Raw genomic sequence first — 15951 nt, 5'->3', positions numbered from 1 at the left:
GCTGGACATTTTTTTTTGTAAGAGTGAAAGATTGAGAATTGATAAGAGAAGATGAGAGAATTTATATGAGAATTGTGTAATGTGGTGTGAAATTTTTTGTGTGGAAGTGGGGGTATTTATAGATGAAAATGTGAATTTTGGGGGGAAAAAATGAAAAATAAATTAAAAGTGAGGAGAAAACGGATATAATTTATTGGGAAGTGGGAAAATATTTTTTTAATTTAATTAGGATTTTTTTAAAAAAAAAAGAAAAAATGAAAATGCCAATAAGTTTGCCATTGGCCAATTCGGTGCCGCCACGTTAGTTGCTCAGCGGCACAGACGTAGCACCGTGCCAGCAGCAAGAGCACAACGGTGGACAGCACTCCGCTGCGCCAGTAGCACGAGCACCGTCCGTCCTTAAAAGCAGCAACGTGGATGCTCTTAAGTTAATAAATTTTATACTCCGTATCTTTTTGGAGTCCAATTGTAAAGTCAATTCAGTTTTACCAAAGTAAGAAATGAGACCAATTCCTTCACATCCTAGGCGTGGCTTTTCTTCCCTACTCCACGCATCCCCGTTCTTTTTGTCACACGTCGCAACTCTCACCCACAATTTTTCCAACTAATTCGCAAATAGAGTGAACTACATAAACTATACCTGACGTTTCTATTTGTTTCACTCCAGACCCCTGACAAAAAATAATATCGCCACACATCTCTGGCGTTTAACATAATCACATATCATATATTTGTAGCCATTTTTCGGACTAAAATACTCTTATGCCTTGCATGGCATTTCAGTCATTTTTACTCTGCACATGGCTGCATATTTGCAGACATTAGCTCTGCACATGGCTGTGCTTTTGTCAAATCATAGTATAATTGTTTGAGTTGATTTATTTGTTTTCATAGATGCCATAAAAAATGCCATAAAAAATTTGTTAAGACTTTGAATTTGATACACAATTTAATCAATAGATATTATAAATAAATATAATAAACCAGCACAAAAAAATGTATTATACTCCTAACAGTTAATCCATTAGATTCACTACTAAGTATTTAATTCTCCACCGCTGACGCAAATTTATTCTTTAATTCATAGATATACATTTTGATTTTACATGCATAAAGATAAAGATGCGTACGGTATAATTCATACGATTTCCTTCGTTATATTTTCCTCCGTATATTAAAATATTTTTGCTAATCCTTTTAGTTAGTTATTTTATTAATTAAATTTATAGATTTTATTATTAAAAATATAAAAGTTGTTCCATGAAAAATATTACTACTACTACAAGAAAAAAAAGTGTGTTTCGTTAATATTTTTATTCTTTTTTATGATATATTTTATTTTATTTTATTTAGTAAAAACACCTTAAATTCAATGGTTTGGCTAGTCATTTCAATTATAACTTATTTTTATAGTTGAATAAAAAGTGTTTTTACTGTTAGAAATAGTGGGAAGAAATTCCCAAGCCGTGTACAAGCGGTACTCTAACTATTACAATCAAAAGGAAACTTGCAACAAAAAGAGGAATGAAAATTACAACGGAAATAAAGCAAACCAAATTTATAAGTCGAGTCGAGGAAAGCCCTCTTTCCGCAAGACAAATTACGCCCCGGCTAGTGCTCACGGAATGACGTATTGCCCCCAAAGATAAAACGACTTCCTCCTAGCGTGTATAAGTACCTCAAACCCGCTAGGCACAGGCGAACTTGATGGAGTTCCGAGAATCGAGCTAGACAATGCTCCTAAGATGCACACTAGAATACTTGAGACTAGAAAAAGGGAGAATGATTATTGGTGTTTGTATATCTATCTCTCAAATCCACACCTATTTATAGGATATGAGTGGCCACATGAGAGGTCTCGGCATTAAGGCACCTCATAAACACTTGGAGGTTGAAAAGCCAAAAGACTTAGGAAAAGGAAAGGTTTTGAGACCCTTCTAATTTCCCACATGTTTTTCCTACAATCCCCCACATTGGTTAGAGCGCTGCAAGCTCAAACCAACACCAGACACAAATGCATGTATGCAGACTCTTTTGCTCAATTCTCGAGAAATAATATTGCATTTGGAATAGTAGCTTGGGGCTTTGAACTTTCCATAGTGAACACTATCGGGCATACCGGCAGCCTGGTGGACGTGATGCCTTGAACCATTCCTCCTTGGTGTATACCGAGACAATAATATTGACACAATATTATTTACAAACTCATCAGTTCTCACGTTTGTGTCCATTACTGGCCATGGAACACCACTTTGGATTCATAAGTGATTCACATGTTGAAGCGGCCCACACTTATTCACTTACATAGGTGATTCTTTTCCAGGTATCCTGCAATACCCACCTCCTCGAGGTTTCTAAGAATCATTAAAAGTCAAAACTTAGCCTCTTACCACATGCAAGTTACAACACTCAATGCTTTCTAAAGAATGAGCGAAGATTAAAAATCTTCCGAGTGTTACAACTAGATTCATATAGCTTCGTTTTCCCATTGAACCAAGCCCATGGGATCTCCAATCGTATGGTTGGGTTACCACTATAATCATCTTTTAAGATGCGGTTTTCAGTCCCATTCCTTTTAGCAATTTATGCATTTGATCATGGTTTAAACCTTTTGTTAACGGATCCGCTAAGTTATCAACTGACCTTACATAGTCAACTGTGATAACACCACTTGTGATTAATTGTCTGACGGTATTATGTCACCGACGAATATGTCGAGACTTACCGTTGTATAAGCCACTATGTGCTCTGCCTATAGCTGCTTGGCTATCACAGTATATCACTACTGTCGGCACTGGCTTCTTCCAACATGAAATACATTCTAGGAAATTTCTGAGCCACTCGGCTTCTTCCCCTGCTTTATCCAATGCGATAAACTCAGATTCCATGGTGGAACGAGCAATACACGTCTGTTTCGTTGATTTCCACGAGACAACACCACCCCCTCACAGTGAACACATACCCACTTGTCGAAAATGAGTCTTTTGAATCAGAGATCCAATTTGCATCATAGTACCCTTCAAGTATTTGGGGATATCTTGTGTACTGCAGCTCAAAGTTAAGAGTATACTTCAAGTATCTCAAAACCCTACGCAGAGCTTTCCAATGTTCCTTGCTTGGGTTGCTCGTAAATCGGCTCAGCTTATTCACCGTACACGCAAGATCTAGTCGGGTGCAGTTTGTGATAAACATCAAACTCCCTATGATCCTTGCATATTCTTCTTGAGCTACAGGCTCACCCGTGTGCTTACTCAAATGCACGTTGGGTTCCAATGGAGTCTTAGCTGGCTCACAATCGAACGAGTGAAATTTCTTTAGCACTTTCTCAATATAATGAGATTGTGTCATAGCAATTCCCTCATGATTCCTTTTAATTTTAATTCCGAGAATTACATCAGCTAAACCCATATCTTTCATGTCGAAATTTCTCTTCAACATATTTTTGGTTTCGTTGATAATGACACTATTGCTGCCCATAATCAACATATCATCTATATAAAGACACACAATAACAAAACCGTTATCTGTGTTCTTAATGTAAACACACTTATCACACTCATTGATAGTGAACCCGTTTGACAACATCACATTGTCAAACTTCAAGTGCCATTGTAACGACGCTTGCTTCAACCCATATAATGATTTTACCAGTTTGCATACTTTACGCTCTTGCCCAGGCACAACAAACCCTTCGGGTTGTTCCATATATATTTCTTCTTCCAGATCACCATTCAGAAACGCAGTTTTCACATCCATTTGGTGAATCTCAAGATTGTGCAAAGCAGCAATCGCAAGAAGCACCCGAATGGAAGTGATTCTCGTAACAGGTGAATAGGTATCAAAAAAGTCATTTTTTATGCTTAAAGCCTTGGACAACTAGGCGAGCTTTGTACTTATCTATAGTACCATCGGACTTATATTTCCTTTTCAGAATCCACTTGCACCCTAAAGCCTTACGGCCTTCAGGCAAGTCTACTAATACCCAAGTGTTATTTCTCATGATGGATTCAATTTCACTGTTGATAGCTTCATGCCACCACGCTGCATCTGGGCCAGACAAAGCTTCCGCCACTGACTTTGGTTCGTCATCCAACATAAAAGTTATGAAGTCGGGACCAAATGTCTTTGCAACTTTAACCCTTTTACCACGTCTTGGTTCTATATCCTCAGGATTTGACCTCGTCCTTTTTGGAGAATTAGAACTAGTGGCTTCATACACCATTCTATCACTAGAACGATCATCTTGTTTCTTGCAAGGAAACACATTCTCAAAGAATACAACATTCCTTGATTCAATTATCGTTCCTTCAGCTACATCAGGTATAGCTGACTTATGAACTAAAAAACGACAGGCGTTGCTGTTATATCCAACAAAGATACAATCCACTTTTTTAGGACCAATTGTAACTTGTTTTGGAGGCGGCACTTGTACCTTCGCTAAACACCCCCACACTTTAAGGTATGCATATGAAGGTTTCTTTCCTTTCCACAACTCATAAGGAGTCACATCCCTTTTTTTGAGTGGAATTCTGTTCAAGATATGATTCGCTGTTAACACAGCCCCCCCACATGTTCTGGGGTAATCCTGAATTAATCAACAGAGCATTCATCATCTCTTTTAGTGTTCGATTTTTGCGTTCAGCAACACCATTTGATTGGGGAGAATATGGAGCTGTGGTTTGGTGAATTATACCACTTGTATGACATAATTCTGCAAACGGCGCTACATACTCACCACCTCTATCACTTCGAACACACTTAATTCGACAATAAAGTTGATTTTCGGCTTCATTAACTTGTTTTGGAGGCGACACTTGTACCTTCGCTAAACACCCCCATACTTTAAGGTATGCATATGAAGGTTTCTTTCCTCCCAGCTTTTAAGCTCATGTTTTCTCCAACTTCGATTGATATAACCCTGTCTTAGAAGAGTACACTAATTTTAGGAACACATTACCCACACCAACCATCTTAGAATAGGCTTGGTTTCCCATACGTACTTTTCTACCTCCAACAGATTTGTAGGTAGAAAAAACGCTTCTTTCAGAGCACACATGACATGTGGCACATGTATCAACAAACCATTCATTTGGATTGTTACCATGGTTCACATCGGAGACCATTGCGACCACCTCGTGATCATTGTAGTTTATAACAACACGTTCAAATAATTTGCACAATATTGTCTCCACCAATAAGTACACAATTATATTGAACCATATGTGCATTGGTATATTCAACAACCCATGCATCTCAATTACTACTACCAAGTCTAAATTGGTTTTGTTTGTCAAATGACAAACGATAAACACAATTCTCAAGGGAGTAGATCTCAAGGAATTAACAAAAGGCTAGGCCTTTGGCTTTTCATATGGTGTAACCTCCAAATGCATTATGGGATCCCTAATGCCAAGACCTCTCATATGGTCACTCCTAGCCTATATAAGGCATGGATTTGTAGATGGAAGGAACACCAACAACAAACATTCTCTCTTTTCTCTCAAGGTCTCTACATCATAGTGTGCATCTAGGAGCATTGTCTAGCTCGATTCTCGGAACTCTATCAAGTTCGCCGGTGCCTAGCGGGTTTGAGGTGCTTCTACACGCTAGGAGGAAGTCGTTTTATCTTTGGGGGCAATACGCCATTCCGTGAGCACTAGCCGGGGCGTAATTTGTCTTGCGGAAAGAGGGCTTTCCTCGACTCGACTTATAAATTTGGTTTGCTTTATTTCCGTTGTAATTTTCATTCCTCTTTTTGTTACAAGTTTCTTTTCGATTGTAATAGTTAGAGTACCGCCTGTACACGGCTTGAGAATTTCTTCCCACTATTTCTAACATTTATTACATAAAAAAAATAATATTAAAGAAAATAAGTAAATTTTTATTAAACATCGCACACTTTTTTCTTTTAATATTTCTATAGAATATATGTTATATTTTTAATAATAAAATTCATAAATTTATATTGTTAAAGTAATTAACTCATTACTAAAAGGACCGGCAAAGAAACAATTAGAAATCCTAATAAAGAATAAAGGGATTTAAAGCATCTTCAAAGTATACTATATAAATAACATGTAAATGGATTAATGAATAAAGCTGTGTGGACGGTAGGGTTAAATGAATAGTATATCACATATTTCTGCGTTTAATGAACAAAACTCTGCAGTGAACAATAAGTAGGCAGGTACATGCAGTGCAGCAGCCTACCATAGCAGATTTCCATTGGATATGACCATAATGCCCTTTATAGGGCTGAAGGGTCTTTTAGTCTAAAAAAATCTGATATATGATTATATTAAACACCAGAGATGTGTGGCGATATTATTTTTTATCAGGGGTCTGGAGTGAAACAAATGAAAGCGCATGTAGTTCACTCTCGCAAATAAAACTGAGAATAGAGATGAGAGTTTCTTCAAACAACTCCCCGGCCTCAAGAAAGGTACAGTCCATCCTGCTTCAAAATCTCTTCTCCTTCGGCATGTTCACATAAAAATTTTGCATAAGTTGCATAAGCTGTTTTTCAAGCAAGAAATTCAACAATTTAAGAATAATTCGAATGGCAACGAAATGACTCGATAGACTCGATTTCAATAACTGAAATTTAAGAATAGCAACGAAAGTTAAGACTTAGTTGAAGCCGAGAGGGCCGATTGCTGCCGAGCGGCGATGCAGCACGGTGGCGGAGAAACAGCGCGAATCGACGGCGGAGGTCCTCGATTTGGGTGTCTGAAAAGGAGAAACCGAGAGAGAGTAGGCGAAGGGGAAGGAGCTGACTTCGTCGAGCTCACCTCCGGAAAGAATTTCAAGGGCGGTGACTGGTGGTGTCGGCGCCGCCGAGTGAAGCGGTGCTGAATTGCCTTGTTTGGGGAGAAAGAAATTATTGAGAGAGAGAAAGTTTGAGGTCGTTTCATGTCCCTTAACCGTCCCTTAAATTAATATTAATGGGTCATACTGTACTTTTTTACTCCAACTCTTAACTAAGGGTCGAAACCTGCAATCATCCATCTCTTATCCGTCCCTTAATCGTCTCATAAATTACTATTTATTCAATTTCATTTTTTTTTATTTCCAATCAAATTCAATTAATAAAAACACACTTCATTAAATAAAATAAAATTGCAACATAAAATAAAAATACAACTTAAAATTTAAAAAATTAAAAAAAACACATAATTAAAATCTTAAAAAACTAAAAATTACATAATTTAAAATACAATTTTATATAAAATAAAAAACTACTCCGCCGGCGAATCATCCTCCGAAGGCGGTGGAGGTGCACTGAAGCCACCTGGAGGCGGAATACCAAGTTGTCTTGCCATAAACTCAATTCCAGCAAGATAGGCTTGGTATTGGGAGACGCCATGCGGGAAGTGTCTGTCATTGTGGCGGTCATGTACATGGACATTAGGGAGTTCGAGAGTGCCCCCGAGCCCGAGCCCGAGCCCGTCTGGCTTGATTCGGCTCGGCCCCTCCTCCCTTTAGCTGCCTTCGCCGCATTTCTCCCGTGTTTTAAGTATGGTACGGACCAAAAGAATGAAGTTGTTGTTCTGGTTTTAATCTTAATAATTAATTACGTGGGCTAGTTTAAATTTCAATCGTTAAGCTCGGATAATTATAATTCTTCATGACTGAATTTCGAATTATGTGAAAATAAAATGTGAAGTTCGAGCTAAGAGCATGCGCAGCGGTGGCGTCCGTCGCCACCGCCGTCCGCGCCACTGGCACGGACGCCATCCGCCGCCGCTGCGCTCGCGCCGCTGGCACGGCGCTGCTCGATGTATCGAGTACGTCCGTGCCAGCGGACGCACACGTGGCGGCCTCCCATTCGTCAACGGCTCGACCGTTGTGTTTAAAAAAAATTTATTTTTTTTAAAAAATCGATTTTTTATTAAAAAAACTGATAAAAAATAAAAAAAAATTTCACTTCCCCAAAAAAATATATCCGTTTATAACCGTTTTTTACACCTTTTTATTTTTTTTTTTCATTTTTTTTACCCCAAAAATACACACTTTCATCTATAAATACCCCCAATTTCACCCCAAAAATTCACATCAAACTACACAACTCTCATCATCATTCTCCAATATCCATTCTCATCTCCATTCTCTCATATCCATTTTCATCTTCATTCTGTCATACCCTACAACATCACTATGTCCGGCCAAGACGATAACCCTTCGGGCTCCCACGGTTGGAACCCCGAATGGTTCGGTTCACAACCGTTTCCTAGTCCGGAAACGGAATATTCGGCCCCTCCTCAAACCCAAGATTCGGCCGTTCCGGGTGGCTACCGTCCATACCCAATCGACGACCAAGGTGCCTCCGAAGGGCGCTATGGGTGGACACCGGAGCCTAGGCATCGCGCCCCTTCCCAGATGCCGATTCCTCCATCTCGCGCCGGTGTCCACACACCGTACTCACCGGCGGAGATGGAAAGATTGTTCAAGGCGTACTTGGAAATCTCCGAAGATGCGGTGGTTGGAACGAACCAATCCGGCGATCACTTTTGGTGGCGCGTCTCTAGCCGGTACAATGCAAACCGGCCGCCCGGAACGATCGAGCGCAACGAGAGTATGGTGCGCAACTGCATCGGCCGAGCCAACGAAGAAATTGACAAGTTCAACGGCTATTTCATCCAGGAGTCCCGGAATGCCGGGAGCGGCCGAAGCGAGGTCGACATCATCACCGCCGCGCTGAGCACCTACCAATCCATGAACGGTAAGTCGTTCAAATATCTTAACGTTTGGCAGGAGACGCGGACGCACCCAAAGTATAAGGGAGGCATAACATCCTCCTCTAGCGGCTCCTCCAAACGATCAAGGTCGGTAGCCCTATCCGACTCCGGCTCGGAAGAAGTGGCTAGCCAACTCGCCGGAGCTAACTTGGGTAGCCCCGACGCCGGACCGAGCGGTTCCCAACGCCGCCCCCAAGGAAGGAAGAAGGCGGCGGCCAACCGTCGTCGCGGCTAGACTCCCGAAGCCACTCCCGAAGCCGCTCCCGCTCCCTATGTGCCACCTCCACCCCCGAACAACTCATTGTGGATGCTCTTAAGCCAACTCAATATGGCCGATAGGTCATCTATGACCCCCACGCAACTTGAAACACACGAGACCATGATAAAAGGTCTCCAAAAACAATTGGGGTTGTTGCCGCCGGATGAGTAGTCTTCCTCGGGTAATATTAGCCAATAATTATGTAATTTTTAATTTTTAGTATTTTAATTATGTAATTTTTAATTTTTAGGATTTTAATTATGTCTTTTTTATTTTATTTGTATTTTGTAATATTTATTGTTATTTTTTAATGAATTTTAGTATTATGGAAATGTTTATGTTTAATTGAATATTATATTAATTGTGCTCGTCCTTGCGGAAGAGCACAGTTGTGGGTGTTGTGCTCTTGCCAGAGAGCAGACATAAATAGTACCGCCCGGGCCCACAATCGTGCCGCTGGCAAGAGCTCGGTTGTGGATGCTCTAACTAAGAGAGAACCCTGACAACAATAAAATAATTCGTTGTCAATTATTTCCTTTGATATAACTAGTCGAGATCGAACCCTCAAGTCAAGAAAGAAAAGATTGGGAGAAGGAGAAATCCCTTAACTCGACCTTGTTCCCAAGATTAATTTACAGCTCCGATTTAATCAACATAAAAGTAAAACAAAATGTAGCAAAAGAATAGAATGCATGGCATCAAGCTAGTGTCTTTCTCAAAACTAAAGTTAGCTAGTATGTTGAGAACTAGAGAACGATTTCTGAAATTCTTGGAAAGCAATAAAGGTGAACTTCGTGGGGAATTTCTGTCTTCTTTATTTAAGTCATAGTGTTCTGATAAGATCAGCCCACACTGATTTCGGAATACAGTTCTGGAACCAGTTCGATGATTTGTGGGCTAGTACTCCTGATCTTCACGTGGAGAAGTAGCAAGTCATCTACGATTCTTTGGATAATCAAGAAGGTATTATTCTGCTCCGTAGAAAAACAAGTTTTAGGTTTCAATTAATCAAAACCATGTTTTAATTCAAGTTATGAGCATGATATATGTGATAATTGCGCAAATATAATTTGTCTAAATAATATGCTAAATAGATCTATTTCTCTAATTTATTTGTCCTTCCGCTGCAAACCCCAACAGGGAGTACTATTTGTTTACAAATATAAAATATCATAGTTTTATTAATAAAAAATTACTCTCTTCGTCTCCAATACGTTCTCACTTCACCCAACATGAGTTATAAGAACTGTAATGGAAAGTGGATTGAAAAAATTAATGAATGCGAGTCCTACTTTTATATATTAGTATTGTAATAAAATGTGAGTGTGAAAAAGTTAGTGAAATGTGAGGTAATAAATTGTGACAATTAATAAGGGACATAACGAAATGGAAAACTGTGACACATAATGGGGGACGGAGGGCCGAGGGAGTATATTTTAGTCCTTGGACATTGCATTAATATTATCCGTGGTTCATTTAAAGATATCACAAGACGTTCTGACATTGATATAATATCTTTGGAAGGAGTTTGGCACTTTTAAGATTTTTTGGACCAAAATATCATTTTTAGTCCGAGCTTTAATTCCTAACTTGGTTCGATCCCAGAGTGTCTTTCTCTCTCATCCTCTCTCGCTCTTCAGCACAATAATCTCACTTCATGTCTCCCTGATTCATGGAGCTATGCTGCCAAGCTTGAATCCTTAACTCTTTAACGCAACATGTGTGTGTATGTGTGAGACAAAGAGACACACAAGCATGGTGTGCCTACAAAGATATTCCTCGAACTCTGCTAATCACCAATGTCAAACACGCAGGCTGAAACACCAAAATCAGTAAACTTCACCTCACCATCACTATCCATCAATATATTTCCATCTTGTAAAGAGATGATAAGCAGAATACAGAGTAATTTTCACAATGCATACTGTCGGTTGAACAAGTCCAGTGTTTGTGATCTGCCTAGATGCAAACTTGCAAAGTCAATTAACATTAACATCATGATGAATATGACCATGATGATGAAGGTACTCCAAAGCCTTCAAAGTTTGTTTCAGGATAGATCCATTGACAGATTCTTTGAATCCTTATTAATATGACATCTTCATGAGATGTAGGCAAGACCCTTTAGCCATAAAAGACACTACCACCCAAAGGGTGTTGTTTAAACATTTAAATGCATAAGAAGCAAACAAAGTCTAAGTCTTTTGCTTAGTAGACTGGTTGTAAGCGACGTCCACTTTAAGGTAACTACAGTAGGTTCTATGCAATGCTTTGCAAAAGAAAAATAAGAATTTCACAACCTAGATAGGCTTTGGCTACCTATCGCGAAAGGTTGCAATGTCAGTCCGATTATTTTTAAACCTTGTTGGAATAAGATGACATTGGTCTGATATAGCACTGAATGAATCTAACAACATGATAAGTCTTTATGCTATCTACTAAAAGACTAGGTCTTGATAAACTACCATTTCTTAATTAACATACGTTAGCATTGAGCATACATTATTGATTATACATAAGGACTTATCAAATGGTGCGAGTTTTTCACAACCCAATAATCCTGATATCTTGGGTAGTGGTAATTAATATCTAGCGGAGCTAGGATTGCTATTATGTTGAATCGCGCGCCCGGTAAGTCTAGTTTGATAATGTCCTCAAGAGAAGCTCGAAACAAGGTATTATTATTCGGAAAACTGTCCAGTTGGAATTTAATTATTCCATGAATAATAAATAAGCGTTTCTTGCTGAGTCTACTCTTGAAATAAATAAGATGTTAATTAATTAAGTCCATAGCAGACATTAAGTAATTAATGGACATTTATATCTTAAGCACGGGAAATAAACAATAAACATAACGGAAACCCGGATTACTTGTAATTTCGGATTTGGATAGTAAGTGCAATATTATTACTGTAGTGGCTGATAATAATATTCCAATATAAGCTTATATTAAATTGTGGGTCCAATTTAATTAGTAAAAAGCCAATTGAGGGAGGCCATATCCAAAACCTTCCACAGATTCCTGACTGGCCCAATATGTAGCTTAATATAAATAGGAGAATGAGTGAGACAGAAAATACACTTTTATTTTCAGAAAATTTTCGTCCCTCTGTCCCTGAGACAGTAGGAGATGAAAATTTTCAGCTCTCCTCCTCCGTAAGAAATTTCTGTCTTCTTTATTCGAGTCCTAGTATTTTGATATGATCAGCCCACACTGATTTCGAAATACAATTCGGGAACCAGTTAGAAGATCCGTGGTCTAGTATTGAATATCATCATGTGGAGAAGGTGCGAGCAATCGACGATTCTTCGGAGAATCAAATCGGTAACTCTAAACCGTAGAATCATGTTTTAGGATTTACACTCTTTAAGCATGAATTATTTGTGTTCTAGCATGCAATTCTGTGTTAGCCTTTGTCCTAGAGGCAAGGAGCTTAGACATTATTGTATGAGGTGCCGAGTTCGAGCCCTCTTGACATCAGTTGTAATTTCCTCCTTTCTATAGTATAGGAGTTTATTTGTAATTTTCTCCTTCGTATAAGAGTTAATTTTTTTTAAACAAAATACATGTGAATAGATTAATCCCATAATCCGTCAAATAGATCCTACGTCTGATTTATTTGTTTTGTACAAATCTTTCATTGTGCAAGGGGATTCAAACCCCAGCATGTAAACCCAGGCCCTGGACCATCTTAAGCCCAGCCCAAGCCCATCAGAGGCCTACCTTCTATAATTATTTTTTTAATGTAATTAGGTGACTAATCACTAATAATAGTATATTTCACTATTTATGCATGTCATTTTGTGCATGAGACATGTTAATTTTGTCTGTATCGTTCCAATTTTTTGGATGTCTCTGAATGGACTCAAACAGTAATAGTCTAATATCAACACAAGTTTCCATCCAAATCATGAATGCAACATTCAATCTTGACTACATCAAATTTTTTTCTTATATTTTTTTATCTAGGACGTAAAAAAGATGGTTCTGAAGTTTATGTTTAAGGAAATAACTTATTCAAACATTAATATTTGATGAATAATTATAGAATTTCTTAAATTTGTTAGTTAGTTCATACACTTATAATTCTAAAAATACAACATCAACTCATATCCCATTATCTACTAACAAAACTAACAATATTGGTTCTTCCTTTAGTTATGCACTTACTTTTAAATACAATAACGAAGATGAAAAATTATATTTATATAAAGTATGTAAATGAACTCAAACACATTATTTAAATTTAGATTGAGTGTAAATGAGATGTTAATACTAAGTTGTACGTTTTATTTTTTGAATATAATTTATTTAGCACCGGGCCGGGCCAAGAAATTAAAAAAAGCCCACCCCAGCCGACTCAACTTTATTTTACCCAATTAATATCTGCAAGTGTACGGGGTTATCGTAGCAAATAGCAAGTAAGAGTATATCGTATCCCACAGAGACAATTAAGTGTCAACCTAAGTACCACGAACTAATTTCAACCACTATCCAGACGATCATAAATTTAGGTTTTGAAACTAACAACTACTGAAAACATGTAAATGCAGAGATTAAAATAGAACACTTAAACAAGAAAGAAATTAAGCAAGTTGTGTAAGATGACGAGAAAAATATGCAGAATTCAAGGATCCAATGCACAACTCATAGCCTAACCCAATTAAAACCGATTTACCATTTAAAGTCTCCAGAATTGTTGAATCAATCACAATTGTAGATTAAACCCCCTCCCGAGGTGAGAAATCCATAGATTAGGTGTAATAATTGAAGTCCCCTTCTAATTCTTAGACCTAACTTCTAACAGTTTGATTAGATTAATGATCCCACTCAGAATCTCAACTCTCACGAGTTTTATTGAATAAAGGTGTGAATTATTCCTCTTTCAGTATTAATTATTTCATCTCCCGATCACTCTAAAAGAAACCCTACACTCCTAATTGGTGATCAAGTAATTGATAGGAAAAAGCACAAGAATAATTCAAACAATTACAAGAGCAAGATAAAACGAAATCAATTGGATTATAACTATGAATCAATGAATCTTCACCAAGAATTCTACATGAAAGGTTTAGCTACTCATGTTCAAGATAGAAAACAAACAAAAACTAAGGGAAACAACAGAATTCATGATACAGATTACAATTGGCGGAGGAATTGAAGCTTGAATCTCCAATCTTCTTCCAAGAGTCCTTCTTAGAGAGAGAGTGTGTTTTTGCGGCTAGGAAAGAGTAGTATAGAATGAACCCTAGGCTTTTTCTCCTTTTAATCCCCATCAAAAATCGTGTTTTTGGCATAAAAATACGCCAAAACAACGTACCCGGTCGGGTGGAATTATTCAACATGAAATCACCCGGTCGGGTAGAAGTCTCTGGAGTCCTCACGTTATAAAAGTGTCACCCGGCCGGGTGGAATTATAAATGGTAAAAATTCACCTGGCCGCGTGAGATTTTTTGGACAGCGCAGTGCTTGTAAAACGACCATAACTTCTTCTACAGAGCTCCGATTGAGGTGTTTAAGATACCCACGCGAAGATCTTTCGAAGACAAAGAGAATGATATACATTGGGGGTTGATTGGATTTCAAAATCTCCAGTAAAATTGTCTCAAACCAAGGCTGCTGCATATCCACCTATTTTGCACCTTTTTCTACACATTCTTAACAAAATGGTCAACATACCAACATAATAGAGAAGTAGATATATACACGCCTAATGATAGACGATATATGATCAAATTCATACAAAACCACCTTCTAAAATCATGTAAAATACAAGTATGTCAACTCCCCCAAATTTACATAATTGCTAGTCCTCGAGCAATGAAGAAAAAGAACTAAAAGAAGACTTGGATTTAAAGGGGTTTTAGACATCATCATTGTCTCAAAGAATACGGAATAAAAAAAACATATCACAATACAAATTCCATCAAGTTAAGCTGTCGAATGCACTTTTACTACTAACTCGTATATCACCTTGGATTCATGCTTCACTCAGGATGTGTATATGTGTGTATATTCACCTCACTAAAAAGTGTATAAGATATCAAGTAGTCACTCAAATTAAGCAAAAATGCATGGTTTACCATAAGCTTGCTCAATGTCTAACCTCTCCTCTACCTCGTGTGACAATAAATCAAGAGTCCGAAAGGTCTTTTATTTAGGTTATAATATAGGCTATTTGGTAAGGTGAGGAAATATTTGGCTAAAGTGACTGAAATTCCCAAAACGTAAAATCCCAAGAAATCACAACAATCAACTTTTAACTTCAACCATTCTCAAAACATTTCTCGATAATAACTAGACTTTGTCTAATTTCTTCCCAACTTCCAAAGATCTCAAATTATTCTCTATATACAATTTTTTTTCTTTCTTTTTTTTTCTTTTTCTTTTTCTCTTTTTTTCCGCTCACGCTTTTTTAAGTACAAACTCAACCAATTTTTTTTCAATTATACTCTCCCAACTCTTTTTTTCATATCTCAATAAATTTAGAGTCTAGGATTCCCAACCCACTTGATTAGCTTGACAAAAGAAAAGGCTTAAGGCTCAAACTTGGCTATCAAGGATGTTATATATTAAGGTTAGTGTTTAGGTAAAAATGAGGCTAACAATGATGGCCTAACATCTTCCTCTATCTTTAAGGTCACTATGTAGACTAAAGAAGACCAGGAGCAAGTTCTAGAAACATATGCACAATTGATGATAAAACACACATGAAAGAATTGAAGGCTAAAAAATCTCACTTGGGTAAATAGCATGAATCAAGGCAAACAAGCAATTCGTTGCTTATGCACCCTATTACTCAAACTCTCAAGTCAATGGTCAAGTGATAGCTCAAAATGGATGGTTCTTTTATCATAGGCGACTAGTCTTTACCCCAATTACTACCAAATTTTTTTTTCAATTCAAGACAAAGCAATTCTATCCTACAACAAAATAAAAAAACATCAAAAGAC

The 15951-nt window shown here is 37.8% G+C and overlaps 1 long non-coding RNA gene and 1 other non-coding gene across 2 annotated transcripts; both read right to left on the bottom strand.

The window, feature by feature from the left end:
* Window positions 1-6104: 6104 nt before the first annotated feature.
* Window positions 6105-7082, bottom strand: LOC121803098. The gene is made up of 2 exons (XR_006050913.1): window positions 6631-7082; window positions 6105-6516 (listed from the first exon to the last, which is right to left on the bottom strand). It is a non-coding gene; the product is annotated as an uncharacterized LOC121803098 (long non-coding RNA).
* Window positions 7083-12762: 5680 nt separating this feature from the next.
* Window positions 12763-12863, bottom strand: LOC121758521. The gene has a single exon (XR_006041497.1). It is a non-coding gene; the product is annotated as a U6 spliceosomal RNA (small nuclear RNA).
* Window positions 12864-15951: the final 3088 nt, after the last annotated feature.

The sequence above is a fragment of the Salvia splendens genome, chromosome 1 (assembly GCF_004379255.2).
Source record: "Salvia splendens isolate huo1 chromosome 1, SspV2, whole genome shotgun sequence".
NCBI lineage: Eukaryota > Viridiplantae > Streptophyta > Magnoliopsida > Lamiales > Lamiaceae > Salvia > Salvia splendens.
Note: the sequence above shows the minus strand (reverse complement) of the source record. Positions and strands in the feature narration are given on the sequence as shown.